Here is a 13,931-nt window from a genome sequence, read left to right as displayed (position 1 = left end):
TTTGAAAAGTATGCCATTTCAAGGTGAACAAAACAAGGATAGGGAAATAATATCAATTCAAATAATATCATCTCAATAGAACCACCTTTAGGCCCTCCTTTGAGACATATTTTTTTAAACACATAGTACCTAATGTGTGGCCAGTATCAGGTGAACCCAAGGTGAACTGGAGGCTGGGGTGTGGAGAAAGTTCTTGCTATCTTTCTTTGAACTTCAATTAAGCAACCAACAAAAATAGCATGTCCTGTGACTTCAGATGCTTGAACCAGTTTTTCAATTAAGTTTTGGGAGATTAACACCATGGCAATGAAAGAGGTTACGTCCATCCACCAGCTTGGATATGCCCAAACAGTTCTAAGATAACTCATTCAAAGAAAAATTCAACTAATTCTTTTTTTAAAAAAGATTTTATTTATTTATTTGACAGACAGAGATCACAAGTAGGCAGAGAGTGAGTGGGGGAAGCAGATTCCCTGATGAGCAGAGAGCTCAATGTGGGGCTCGATCCACATTGTTGGGTTACGTGTTTAAAATTTAAAGTTATCTATTTCTCGGGGGCGCCTGGGTGGCTCAGTAGGTTAAGACTCTGCCTTCAGCTCAGGTCATGATCCCAAGGTCCTGGGATCAAGCCCCACCTCAGGCTCCCTGCTCAGCAGGGAGCCTATTTCCTCCTCTCTCTTTGCCTGTGTCTCTGCCTGCTTGTGATCTCTGTCTGTCAAATAAAGAAAATTAAATTTTTTAAAAACTGTTAAAAAGTTATCTATTTCTCAAATGTTCACGTCTCATATGGGTTTCTGTAGAAGCAATGTGGTATATAGACACAGCATGGCTTAGAGGAAGGAAATGACTATAACCCGCAGCCTCGTCTTTTTTCCACCACTTACCATCAGTGGGACACTGGGCAAATCACTTCATCCCTCTAAAGAGTTAAACAACATAAGAAATGATTATGCCTCTGCTGTCTATTGATTTGAGACCTTTCTTGCTTTCCTGACCACTCTCTGTGAAATAAGGATCATTCTTTTCAGTTTTTCTAAAATTTGTTTACATCTTAAGGGGTCTAGTACTTTTTAAATAAGTGGAATTCGATGAAAAATAAAACTATTCTGTTGATAACTGTCATGATCTTCGAGTCATCTCCAAAGCTCCTGTCGACATTCGACCATAATAACATGCTGACTTAGAAGCCTACTGATTTCTTCCAAAATAGGAAAACAATGTAGATCAGTCCTCCTGAAGATTCTTCCAACTCTGAAATCTTTTGATGATTTCTTGAGGATTGTGATCAGAATGGCAAGAGAGAAAAAAATATAGAGACAACATGTTAGTCCTTTATATCCTTAATTAAGAATTATTTGAGGGGTGCCTGGGTGGCTCAGTGGGTTAAGCCTCTGCCTTCGGCTCAGGTCATGATCTCAGGGTCCTGGGATCGAGCCCCACATTGAGCTCTCTGCTCAGCAGGGAATCTGCTTTCCCCACTCGATCTCTGCCTACTTGTGATCTCTGTCTGACAAATAAATAAATAAAATCTTTTTTAAAAAAAGAATTAGTTGAATTTTTCTTTGAATGGGTTATCTTAGAACTGTTTGGGCATATCCAAGCTCGTAGATGGACGTAACCTGTTGTATGCAGAAAGCAGGCTTTCTGTGAGGGCAACGCTGCTTCTAGCCCAGCATTTTATAACCCAGTTTTACTTCTGGCCAAACAAATCATGGCCCACCCAGACTCAAGGGGAGGGGAACTGACTCCACCTCTCAAAGAGAAGAGTTATCATCTTTAGTTGGCCACAAGTTCATTTTCCAGAAACATCACTCTCAAACCTTTTTACCTCAAATGACATTTCAGAAAGCCATAATGGATTGGAAGAGTAACATAGGCAGGATTTGATACAGAGAAATTGAATCTTTGTTTTGGAGTTAAGCATACCCTAATGTAATATAATGTGGAATAACATAGCACAATGTGAATGCCCTATTTTAAGGATCCATCTTCCTTGTTAATGTGGCTTCAGAAAATTCCCACTCCAGGTTAGGATAAGTTATTTCATCAATATTGTGGGTGGTTGGATAGGGAGAAGAAATAAAAATTCTTCCAAAAAGAACTAATGTTTATGTTTGTATCCAATAGTCACACTGAATGTGAAAAACCATGTCTCAGAGTCTGGTAGTTGTGCTTTATTGAGTTTAATAAGCAACTAAGGTGCCTTCTTATTTTCAGTCTAGAGTAGCATCTGAGGACATTGCCTTGATGTTCAAGGCTTTGCAGATAAAATCAGCAGGCTACAAAACAACAACAACCAGTGCAGAACTGCTCCATCTTTTCAGAGCTACAGGTTACACAAACTTGATTCGTCACCTTTGGAATCTAGCCATTGATAGAGGTAATTGTTCTGTGACCAGGCCCCGCAAATGGGAGCTTCCCAGCAAGTGTACCATGAATAGGTAACTAGAGTGCAGAGACAGACAGGACTGGGCAAGCTGGCTGAGTGCTGGAATAGTTAGAGCCCTCAGCCCAACTCCCCGACCAATGACCTCCAGCTTCAAGCAGGCCCTTCCAGTTACCCCCATGTGTCTAAAATAGGATAATTTTTCTATGTGTATCAAGTTAAGGGAAAAAATTAAGAATGACCAGCCTGGCTAATAGCTATCATCACATTTTTAAGCATCCAGGTTAGAAGGTCACCTAGTCTAATATCTAGACTAATTTATCAACAAATGTATTTGTTTTCTAACAACAGCAAGGTTCTAGAACACTTGTCTCACCAGTTGATTTTTTTTTTGTAATTTTGGTAAAATACACAATAAAATTTACCATCTTAACCATTTTTAAGTGCACAGTTAGTAGTGTTACGTACATTTATATTGTTGGGCAACCAATTTCCAGAACTCTTTTCATGTCACAAAACTAAAATTCTGTATCCCTTAGACAACAACTCCCTATGACCCCCTCCTCCAGTCCCTAGAAACCACAATTCTCTTTTCTGCCACTATTTGAATTCGACTTCTCGAAGTACCTCAAGTGAGTGGGATTGAACAGTATCTGTTTCTCGTGACTGGCTCATTTCATTTAGCATAATGTCCTCAAGATTCATATGTGTTGTAGCATGTGTCAGAATTTCCTTCCTTTTAAAAATTGAGTGGTATTCCATCGTATGTGTCTACCACATTTGTTTAACCTACCTATGTTTTATGCATATTTTTATTATTGATACAAATTTACCTGACCTTCTGGAGCAAGATCAGGGTATCTAGAGCCATTTCATTATGAGTTACTGTCATTTATTATCCCTCTTAAGTAAATACATCTGCTCAAAAGTCAGCCACAATATTGGGGGTTTTTCTGAGAGGGTGCTTTTTTGTTTGTTTTGCTCTTGCCTTGATAATGTTAATGGGTGTTATCTAATAAAAACGGGACAAAAATTATTAGAACTCTAGTCCAGGCCAAAGAACTTGAGTGTCTATGACATTGGTTGGAATACCTCGATGGTTGGTTTCATTCTAGGATTATATTAGTGAAGACCCTTGGTTGCCAAGGCCTCAGGGCATCTCAGAGAATCTAAAGAGAATCTAAGGAGTAGAAAGGGGAGGACGTATCTGAGCTGCAGGAGCAGCTGACCCAGGAATTCAAATGGCAACAAGACTCTCTCTTGAATATCTACTTTTCTCTTGTCTGCCAGCCTCATCCTTCTCTCTTTCTGTATCCTGGCCTTCTCCACATGGCAGGAAGTAAAGTCACTTCAGGACATAACTGAACAACTTTCAGCTCCTCATTGACTTTAGCAATCTTCGAGGAACTCAGACTCCCCAGAGCCCACTTCAGATATAACCACGCGGACAATGAACACCCTGTCATGAGGGGATCCCAGGGCCTGGAGAACATGGACAAAGGATTCTCCACAGAGAATCTGATCAAGGCCTTCTTGAGGGGCTACATACACACCACCAGACACGCAATCCTTACAGCCCCTGCCCTGAGAGACTCCATCTTTGTAGAGAAGCAATGGCTGATTGGTGTCCTCTTTTTCTGAGTGGGGGTTTTTATTGCAGTTACCAAGCCTTGCTTTGCCACGTTCTCAGCCGGAACATAACACAAGCAGAGCCACTGTGTGGTGTCATCTTCTCACGGTATCTCCGATGATACAGCTCCATGTGTCTGATTCCTCTGTCCCAATCTCCATCCCCTGTCCTGCTTCCTTTCTTCTGCTCACAGAGGGCTGGGACAGCAGGAAAAGGGGTGCTCCACTGGCCTTCCCTTACCTGCTTTGTCAAACTCAGCTGGCATGCCTCTGATCCTTCTTTTTTCGGAAAGCGTTCCTTCACCAACGAATCAAGGGCTAGCGAGCTGAGAACTAGCTTGTGGCTTCCCAACATCCTTAGCATGTGAGTGCTGGTCTGTTGTGATCTGGCCCTGCTGGAACATCCAAAATTAATCATCCATCCGCAGCACACTCCCATCCCACAACCAGCTGTTCCTAAACTCCATCTGCCTTTCCCTTCTCGCCAACAGTAGCAGGTGTTAGGGGCTTTGCACTGAGGCTTTCAGGGCGCAGATAATTCCTGGCCATGAGTCACTTAATTTCTCTCAATCTTAGTGTTCTCATCCAGAACAACAACCAAAAAAAGATAGTAACAGTATAAACCTCATACAGCGATCGAGAGAGATAGGTGAGGCAATCTGTGAGAGCCCTCAGTGCAGTGTATCTAACCCATAGTAAGCAGGCAATCCATTTACCATTAGTAGTAGTCCCAGTTCAAAATACTGGGTGGAATTAGATAATGGAGAGTTCAATCTGATGTAATAAATCAAGAGATGTGATCTATGAAAATCTTAATAGAATTCCTATGTCACTTCCTGTCACTAATTTCATTAATTGTAATTCTAGGTGATTCCATTCTCCTGGATATACTCATGGGTTGGGGGTTGGAGTAAAGGGTTGGAACCTCTTTGGAATCCTCATTCCTGCTATGACTTGAAAAGATGTATTCTAGGAGATATGCCTCTGTGTCTTGGAGATTGACCACTGATTTCTCTTGTTCCTACACTTTCCAGCCTCACAGGTCAATCACAAGACTGTTTTCTTTGTTGGCACTTGCATGGTTTTCAGGACTGGTGGGAGGCATACCTGTACCCTAAAATCAATAATGACTTGCAAAGATATGTTTACTTTGACTTTAGTTCTATTGGAATTCTGTAACCTTGGGCAGTTCTCAAATATATTTTTTCTGAAGGGCAAAGTCAAGAGGTTCCCCATTCCCTCTCCTCCTCTTAGGAATAGAGATAGAGGACCATCAGAAACAGGACAAAGCTGCTGCTCTGCAGGTTCTGAGAATTTCAACTTGTGGGACTTTCATGGTGAGATTTCAGGTTCATCCCATCAACATCTCGCTCTCCATCCAGGGCCCTCTGCCATGAGAGTGGAACACCGGCCATGCTCTCTCTGGGCAGCCATTTATAGTTCTGCCATTTTGGTTTTCTTTCACTACTACCCCTCTGTGGATAATGCACATAACAAAGATATTACCTACTACCCCTCTGTGGATAATGCACATAACAAAGATATTACCTACTACCCCTCTGTGGATAATGCACATAACAAAGATATTACCTACTATGTAAACCCATCTAGGAAGTTCTCATTTTTATCCCTCATAATATTCTGAAACCTGGAGCATTAAGCAATCTCTTGTAATAATAATCACAATTTCTGTAAGGCTCATTTAGGGCTGCTGTGCAGGGCTTTAAGTACTCACTGACGACTCGTGGCGCCTCTATGAGGTGGCTGCTTTGTTATCCCCTTTTCAAAGGTAAGGAAATTGAGCCACAGAGAGATTTAGATCATGAGGCTAGTAAGTGGAAAAGCTGAGAAGCAAATGCAGGTATCCTGGCTCCAGAATCAGATTGCTAGCCCCTGTTTTAGCCCCTAAAATGGCCCCAATGATCCCTGCCTTCTGACCTTCAGGCTTCTATGTGGAAGCTGAAGATTTTGACTTGCCTCTAATAAATAGAACAACAGAAGAGACAAGATATTATTTCTGAGGTTAGGATATAAAACAATGGCAGGTTCCATTTGGGGCACTCCTTCTTGCTCTCTTGGGTGACTCACGCATGAAAGCCAGCCTCCATGGCATGTAAGAGCCCTGTAAAGAAGCTCACAGGAGTAAACTGAATACAAATTTCTAAATCTGCCAACAGCTATGGAAGTGAGCCTGGCAACAGATTCCTCAGCCCCAGTCTGACCTTGAGATGACTGCGAACTTGGGGAAGACTTTGAACCACAGGTACCCCACTAAGAGGTCTGGACTCCTGGCCAGTAGAAACTGTGAGTTAATATTTGTTATTGTAAGCTACTAAGTTTGGGGATAATTTGCTATATTGCAACAATACAACTGCTAAACTATACTGGGTTGTTTTGTTTTGTTTTGTTTATTTTAAATAATACAAGATATTACAATGAAAATTTGTATTTCTTTCTTTTGTAATTTTTATTTTTTTATTGTATTATGTTAGTTACCATACAGTACATCATTAGTTTTTGATGTAGTGTTCCATGATTCATTTTTTGTGCGTAACACCCAGTGCTCCATGCAACATGTGTCCTCCTTAATACACAAAGAGAATTTGCCTTTCTTAATAATGCCTGTAGTTAGCAGCAGCACTTAGCTATTTGTGGTGCCTGTAGTGATGGCTTATTCCAAGCAAGTCTTTTTTTTTCCTTTTTAAACAGAATTACTTCTGTAACAACTTCATGATTGATTTTTTTAAAATGTATCAAAGACTCTGAAATTCTAAATTTCTTCACTGCTTCCTGATATTGAATTCTTCTCTCAAAGAAACCCATTTGTCATGCCTAACTCACTGGGATTATGTGGACAACTTTTGGTTACTGAGGAGTGATCATTCTGTACGGTATAGGCTCCATGAGATTGTGTAGTATGAAGAATCACTGGTAGGGTGACCCAGCCTGCCTTTCCCATCTGGTGTTTTCAGTGTCTTTTTTTTTTTTTCCACTTTCTTTTTTCTTTTTCATGTGTGTATGTGTGTGTGTGTGTGTGTGTGAGAGAGAGAGAGAGAGAGAGAATCTGTGTGTGTGTCTGTGTATAGGCTATCTAGTTATAATCTTCTCATCTGGTACAATGAACATATTCTGACCTGAAACTTCCCCCTAGATTCCTACAAAATGATCAAATGATTTTCATTCAGGTTCATTAAATTTTTTTGTACTTATCAGGTTAGCTTAGAAATGGTGAGGGACTATTATGGTCTTGTCCATCTGATTTGTACATATTGTTAATGAATTTGAGCTAAGAAACTCTCTAACATATTTATCAATAGAAGCCAAGGATGTATATGAACCATGAGCTATCAGCCTCTGTTTCTTCAGTCTTTGCCCCATAATCACAAGAGAATCCCCTCCTTTGAGGATTTGCCATCACAATTTTGGACATCCAGGAGGGCCCCTCCACCATTCAGAACATTTAGTAATCGTGGTTATGCCAACTGATACTCTTGTGCAGGAGCAAGACACTTACCTAGTGGGTGGACACCTGAACATCAGCCCAACATCAATATGTTAATGCTTTGCAGCAGGCATATTTTATAGAGGAATCCTATGTGGCAGTGGTATTTATAAATTGATGTGGTCTTAGAAACATCTCTGAGTACCAAGGGGCCAGTAAACCTGTTTGGTTTTGTTGTTCTTTTGTTTATCCTCAAAGTCCTTTGGCTTGGATCATGTTTAGTTTGCCATCGAGCCTGGAGATTGTTCATTCTATGAAAATACCTTTTCCTTGCTCTTTTTAAATAAAAGATGCAAAAGTTTACTTAAATTATATGTGTGTGTGCATGTGTGTTAACCATGCCTTGTTGGGGCAGGGCTTCAGTTTTTTACATTCTTACCCATCAGCCTTGCCACTGCCCTCAAATGACTTTAGATTCAAAAGCTGATTTACCAAGGGTTACCTGAGTGTCTCCATCGGTTAGGTGTTAGACTCTTGATCTTAGCTCAGATCTTGATCTCAGGGTCATGAGTTCATGCCCAGTGTGGAGTCTACTTACAAAAAAAAAAAAAAAAAGGCTGACGTACCAAAGATAGAGCGATGGTTACATCATTTCACCAAGAGTAACCAAGGTGAATACTTCGTAAGCAACTGTTGACCCTACATCTGATGCCAAAATTTCAAACACCATGAGACAGCATTGGAAGACGTCCAGTGAAAGTTGTTAGTTTGGAGCACTGAGGGCCTAGGGTTGCTTTACAGGATTTATATGGCACATGAGGGTTGATAAGGGCAAACAATTTTTTGATGAATAAAGCAAAAAGCTTGTTTTGTAAGTGAGAAGTCAAATAGAAGAGGCAACTTTCGTGTCCCTGAAACAGGGCCAGCCTCCAAAGGACATTTGTCTCCAGGCCTGACGGCAAGGCCTTAGGAAGACAGCCTCATCCATCTGCCACTTGAAATCCTCTGATATAGGATGGGGTCCGTTCGCTTGGAAATTAGAAGTTACATTTTTTTTTATTTTTTTTAAGATTTTATTTATTTGACAGAGCGAGATCATAAGTAGGCAAAGAGGCAGGCAGAAAGAGAGAGGAGGAAGCAGGCTCCATGCCAAGCAGAGAGCCCGATACGGGACTCGATCCCAGGACCCTGAGATCATGACCTGAGCTGAAGGCAGAGGCTCAACCCACTGAGCCACCCAGGCGCCCAGAAGTTACATTTTAAATACCCTCTTCTCCCCCCAAAAATGTATCATGCTATTTTAAATCCAGTCTTAGGTATATGTGGTGTTGGAATTTGATCTGTCTGGGCTTCTGAAACAATTGAGCTCAACTCTGAACTCGTCGAAGGCAGGATTGGGTCTTTTGTCTCTATAAATTACCATTCCCAGCACCATGTCCAGGCAGGCTAAACTCTCAGCAACTCTTGACTCGTTCGTGAGTCAAAGATGGACATAGGAAAATGAGGAAGGGACCACCAAAGATAAACTTCACTTCATAATTTCATCTTTTCTTGTTCTCATGTGTCAGGCTAACATCATGTTGGATTAGTCCAGCAGTTCAACAGGGGTCCATCTCATTGCAGGAATGCTATAGGCTCTCGGTAGTTATGATATTTGCTATAATTAGCTGCTAGCCGACCCACGGCCCGTATGTAAATACGAAGTACCAGATGAGACAAAGATTTGTTCTCTGACCCTACTAATCCCACAAATACTGGCTTACCCATTGGGGGATAAGAGTGAGGAGAGGCCTCCTTATGTGTAGGTATTTATGCTGTCTTTCTTACTCTTGGGGCACTGAACAAATGGCTAAGTGGATCACAAAGCAGAAAGGGTCAGGATCAAATCACATGAAGCTGCCACCTATGTTCTCAGAGGAGAGCTAAGCGCTGAATGAGAGAAAGGGCTGAGAAAGAGTTGTTGCTGGTGCTTCTTAATGGCTTTCCTCGTCTCAGGGTTGCATACCTCTTTCCCTAGAAAACAATTGACCGGACACCAGCCATTACTGGAATGTGCTGCTTGGGGGGTCTCATTCCTGTTCCCTTCACAAAGAGCTGATCAAAGGATTAGAGGAATTTTGGTAAATACAATTCTCTTCACTTTTTTGCATTTCAGTGTTTTCCACTGGCCCTCATGGGTTGCCTACCAAGGCACCTGCCCAACTGACCATCCCTTCACTTGACTTTGGTTCTGAGGGGAGCTAGAGTGGAGCACAGAGCTACCCTCAGCTGAGAACTGAGAAGCAAAGCCTCAGAACCAAACTTCATGAAGTTGCTGTAAACTTTTGGGAAACAAGGTATGTGGGGGACTATTTGGAATGAGTTAGCACATGGGACCGGTTGGAATTTAAGATAACTCTTTGTAAAAGCAAGTGTCAAGGGAGGTTGGAAAGGAAGTAAACAAGGAGGAAAACATACAACAGTGAGGCACTTTCAGTATTAGAAAAGACTGGGATATGCCTGTGTTTGGGTGGCATATATGCAATAATGTACATTTATTTCTCACTGATGCAACATCCAAGGTGAGTCAGGCAACCCTGGTCCATCACACACTGGCCTCCAACGAGTGATCTGCAGTCACCACGGTGAGGGAAAAGAGAAGTGGCCAATCCTGAAGAAGTTCCCTTAAATCCAGCCTGGGAGTGACTGACAGCGCTGGTGACCTCATCCTATTAACCTTCTGCTAACCCAGTCACCTGGCCCCAACCTCACCACAACAGAAGCCAGACCAGGTAATATCCCATGTGTCTAGAAAGAGAACGATGAGATGGAATTTTAAGACCCATAGCATTGTCTCTACAACAATTTACCCTCTGAGCACCTCTAACAATTCTTTTGTTCTTCTCATTCATAGCACACACTGACCCCTTCCTAAGGGAGGCTCCCTAGAGGACTGTAAGTCCACTTCCAGCTGAAAGTCTGGGGTCTCTGACATGGACTCCATCACGTTGGAGATACCTCCCTTTGATCTAAACATCTGTGAACTAAAAGGACACACCCTGGACTGATGAACCAGGATGAAGTAGGGGTAGAGGAAGTGCAAGAAAACACGCCTCTATTTAGAATAGGAAAGAGTGGGAGACATACAGGAAAGAGTTGCAACCATTCTGAAATTTCCATGCGAGACACCGGGAAGACTTTCTAGTGTTAATGTGGAAACTCCTTAATTAGTGTTGGATCACACTGAGAGGGAATCCCATGGCCATTGTCATCTGAGCGCCATGTCTGAAATGGGTCCTTGGAAGTATGCCCTCCCGGGGTGCTGCACAGCCATCTCATACCAACTTCAGTTTCATAGGGTCAAAATGGGAGAAAAGTCTTCGCAGGGCCTGTACGTGATGGCATTGGTATTTTGGGCCACTAAGGAAAAAGTAAAATTCATGGGAACGAGAACTGAGGTGTCTTAGTCATTGCCCTCCCCACCCCACCCCACCCCCTCACACATTTGTACAGAAGGCCAGGTCAGGGTGATTCAGGAACCCTGTCCCCCACTCCATGTCCCCATGCCAAAGCTCGCAGCCATCTTTCCCAACCACTGCTCTGTATGCCCTGCCTTGTTCACTGGTCGTATCGGCCACATACAATTCCTTTTAACTTATTTCTTGCTTTCTTTCACTTTCCATTCTGATATGGACTCAATTATGTCTCTCACCCCAAAATTTGTATCTTGAGGCCCTTACCCCCAGTTCCTTAGAATGTGACTATTTGGAGATGGGAGTTTAAGGAGATAATTAGGGTTAAAAGAGGTCATATGGGTGGAGCCCTAATCCAACATGACTCGCTCCTTATAAAAAGAGGAAGAGACACCAGGGATGTGTGTTCACAGAAGAAAGACCATGGGAGAACAAAGGGTAGCAATGGCCATCTGCAAGCCAGGGAGAGAGGCATGAGGGAAACCAAACCTGCCAACACCTTGATCTACGACTGCCAACCTCCCAGTGTGTGGTATTTTGTATGGCAACCTTCAAGAACAAATACACTGACCCGTCCCATTTTCTCAAATCCCTCTTTCCATTCCATGATCCCACCACATCCTTACCACTAGTGACACAGCTGAGCAGAAGTAAACAAAATGCATAAGCTTTGAGGTAAAATAAGACATTTTGTCTCTTGTTTTCCTCAGCTATAAAGTAAGTCAGCATCCATAACTTGAAGGCTATGATTCTAAACAATCTCCTGGAAAAGCGCCTCCTTCGAAAGTACCCAGATGACCTCTTCAGATTCTTCATATTCCGTCTCCCATCCTCTGCTAAGACATCTGTTTGCAATTTAAAATATTCACATTTCAACAACATTTCCCCCTCTTTCCTTTTGCATTGCAAAATTATTCAAAACAGAATGACCCATGTGTTATTATGGATGAAATTAGCTTTTGTTTGTTTCTCTGAGAATTTAAATCCCATTTATAACATAACTTTTTTCAATAAAACACGTTCAGAGTCCCGAATATTCTATTCACAGTGCATCTTTGGAACATACTATTTACGAATTGGACTACCTAAACTGAGTTGAATTGAACCCTGTTTGATTAAAAGAAGTCCTGTGTTTCAATGCTATTTCTTTGGCAACAAGCTTTAATTACTTATGAGACAGGAAGCCTGACCTAATTGTAATTGAGTAGAAATCTTAAGAGGTGGTGGGCATTACAACTGCATCCTCCAGAACTAGAAAACTATGAAATGAATGGATTAATTCATGTGCCACGAGCAAAGGACTGATTATTATTTTCTTAGATTTGATTTATTTATTTGAGAAATAGTGACAGCGAGAGTGATCACAGAGGGAGAGGGAGAAGCAGGCTCCCCGTCGAGTGGAGAGCCCGATGTGGAGCTGGGTCCCAGGACTCTGGGATCCTCACCTGAACCAAAGGCAGACCTTTAACCCACTGAGGCACCCTTCAAAGGCCTGATTATAACCAAAAATTGGCCTAGACCCTCAGCAGGGTGAGAATTTCTGAAACTTCAACGCATAACAAAATAGAATATAAATAGAAGGTAAACAAGACATTAATACACACTAAAAAGCAGCAGCTTGTGCTCCATTTCCTATCTCTGCCACTGCTGACCAGGCCACCTCTCTGTCTCTGAGACCCAGGGGCAGACCGCTCAGCTGTGCATGGGGATGAGATCCTCTCCACCTCCGCTTGATCTTAGCAGAAAGTGAACCTGCCTTGTCACGCAATCTGGGCCTGAGCACAGGCCAGATGTGTTGTCAATTCTGTGTGTAACTCTTTCCCAATATTTTAATAGAGTGAGAAATCAATAGAGAAAAGCAAAAAGGTCTGCTTAGCAAAGCAGCCAAACAAAGCATTTAGCTTGTGGAGTCTGGACTAAGAAAAACAGGGACACCACCCCCACCCCCCGAGCAAAGCGCCTCCCCCCACACTTACCTCATTCATTCCCTTCGCCCCTGGCTTCAAACACTTGAGCTCCTACTATGTGCAAGACACCAGATCAGACCTTTGGTGAGCGATAGAGGGGAAGAAAATATAGTTACCCTCCTGGGGAACCGGCATTCCCTGGAATCACTCCAAAGAAGTGATAAAGTAAAGTCACTAATGTCCGTATTTCTGAGAAACTGATTGCTGAGTCTGCCCGATTCTCCTGTGTTCACACCAGAGCCTCCCCCTTCCCCAGGACACGTGCCCTCACTTCTCAGGGACAGCCCTGGACAGACACAAGTTACTTGGAGCACCGAATACCTCAATACCTGGACCTTCTCCCTGATCATATTCTCACCAGCGCACTCTAAGTAAACTTCTGAAGAAAAATAGTTTCCTTACACATTTTCCCATGTGTATATGTTTTTATGTTTAAACAAGCAATTTCTGTCTCCAGGGGAGTTTAAGTGAATTTCACTAATTTTCCCTCCAGAAAAGGAAAACAAGACTATATATAGATGTGGCCCTAGTGGGGAAGAGAATCAATCCTGTCTGGGACTGCCTGGTTCCCTAGTCCCTTTCTTCTCCCCAAAGGTCCAGAGGAACCAGAGATCAAGCAGCAAATTGGGAACTTAGAAAGGAAAATAATTATATGGGGCGCCTGCGTGGCTCAGTGGGTCAAGCCTCTCCCTTCCACTCTGGTCATGATCCTGGAGTCCTGGGATCAAGCCCCACATCAGGTGCCTTGCTCAGTGGGGAGCCTGCTTCCCCTTCTCCCTCTGCTGCTTCTGCCTGTTCATGCTCTCTCCCTCCCTCAAATAAATAAATAAAATTAAAAAAAAAAAGGAAAATATTTATAAATGAAAGGCCTAATTAAAATCACTCTTAAAGTCAGCTTTCTTGGTAAAAGGCAAATGTGGCAAAGTGAACAATTGGTGGATCTGGATGAAAGTGGAGGTTGGTCTCTATGCTCCTCTAACCTGTTTCTCGGTGCTTGAAATTTTGCAAAATAGCACATCAGGGAGGGGATCATCTTTTCTCCTGTAAGCGCTCCC

At 42.4% G+C, this 13,931-nt stretch overlaps 1 long non-coding RNA gene across 1 annotated transcript; it reads left to right on the top strand.

Moving 5' to 3' along the window:
- Positions 1 to 1,530: 1,530 nt before the first annotated feature.
- LOC101675470 lies at positions 1,531 to 12,256 on the top strand. Its single transcript, XR_200650.3, has 4 exons — positions 1,531 to 6,319; positions 9,613 to 9,793; positions 10,019 to 10,228; positions 11,620 to 12,256. It is a non-coding gene; the product is annotated as an uncharacterized LOC101675470 (long non-coding RNA).
- Positions 12,257 to 13,931: the final 1,675 nt, after the last annotated feature.

The sequence above is a fragment of the Mustela putorius genome, unplaced genomic scaffold, assembly GCF_011764305.1.
Source record: "Mustela putorius furo isolate JIRA1106 unplaced genomic scaffold, ASM1176430v1.1 tig00000151_pilon_pilon_pilon, whole genome shotgun sequence".
Lineage (NCBI taxonomy): Eukaryota > Metazoa > Chordata > Mammalia > Carnivora > Mustelidae > Mustela > Mustela putorius.
This window is presented reverse-complemented; position numbering and strand designations above follow the sequence as displayed.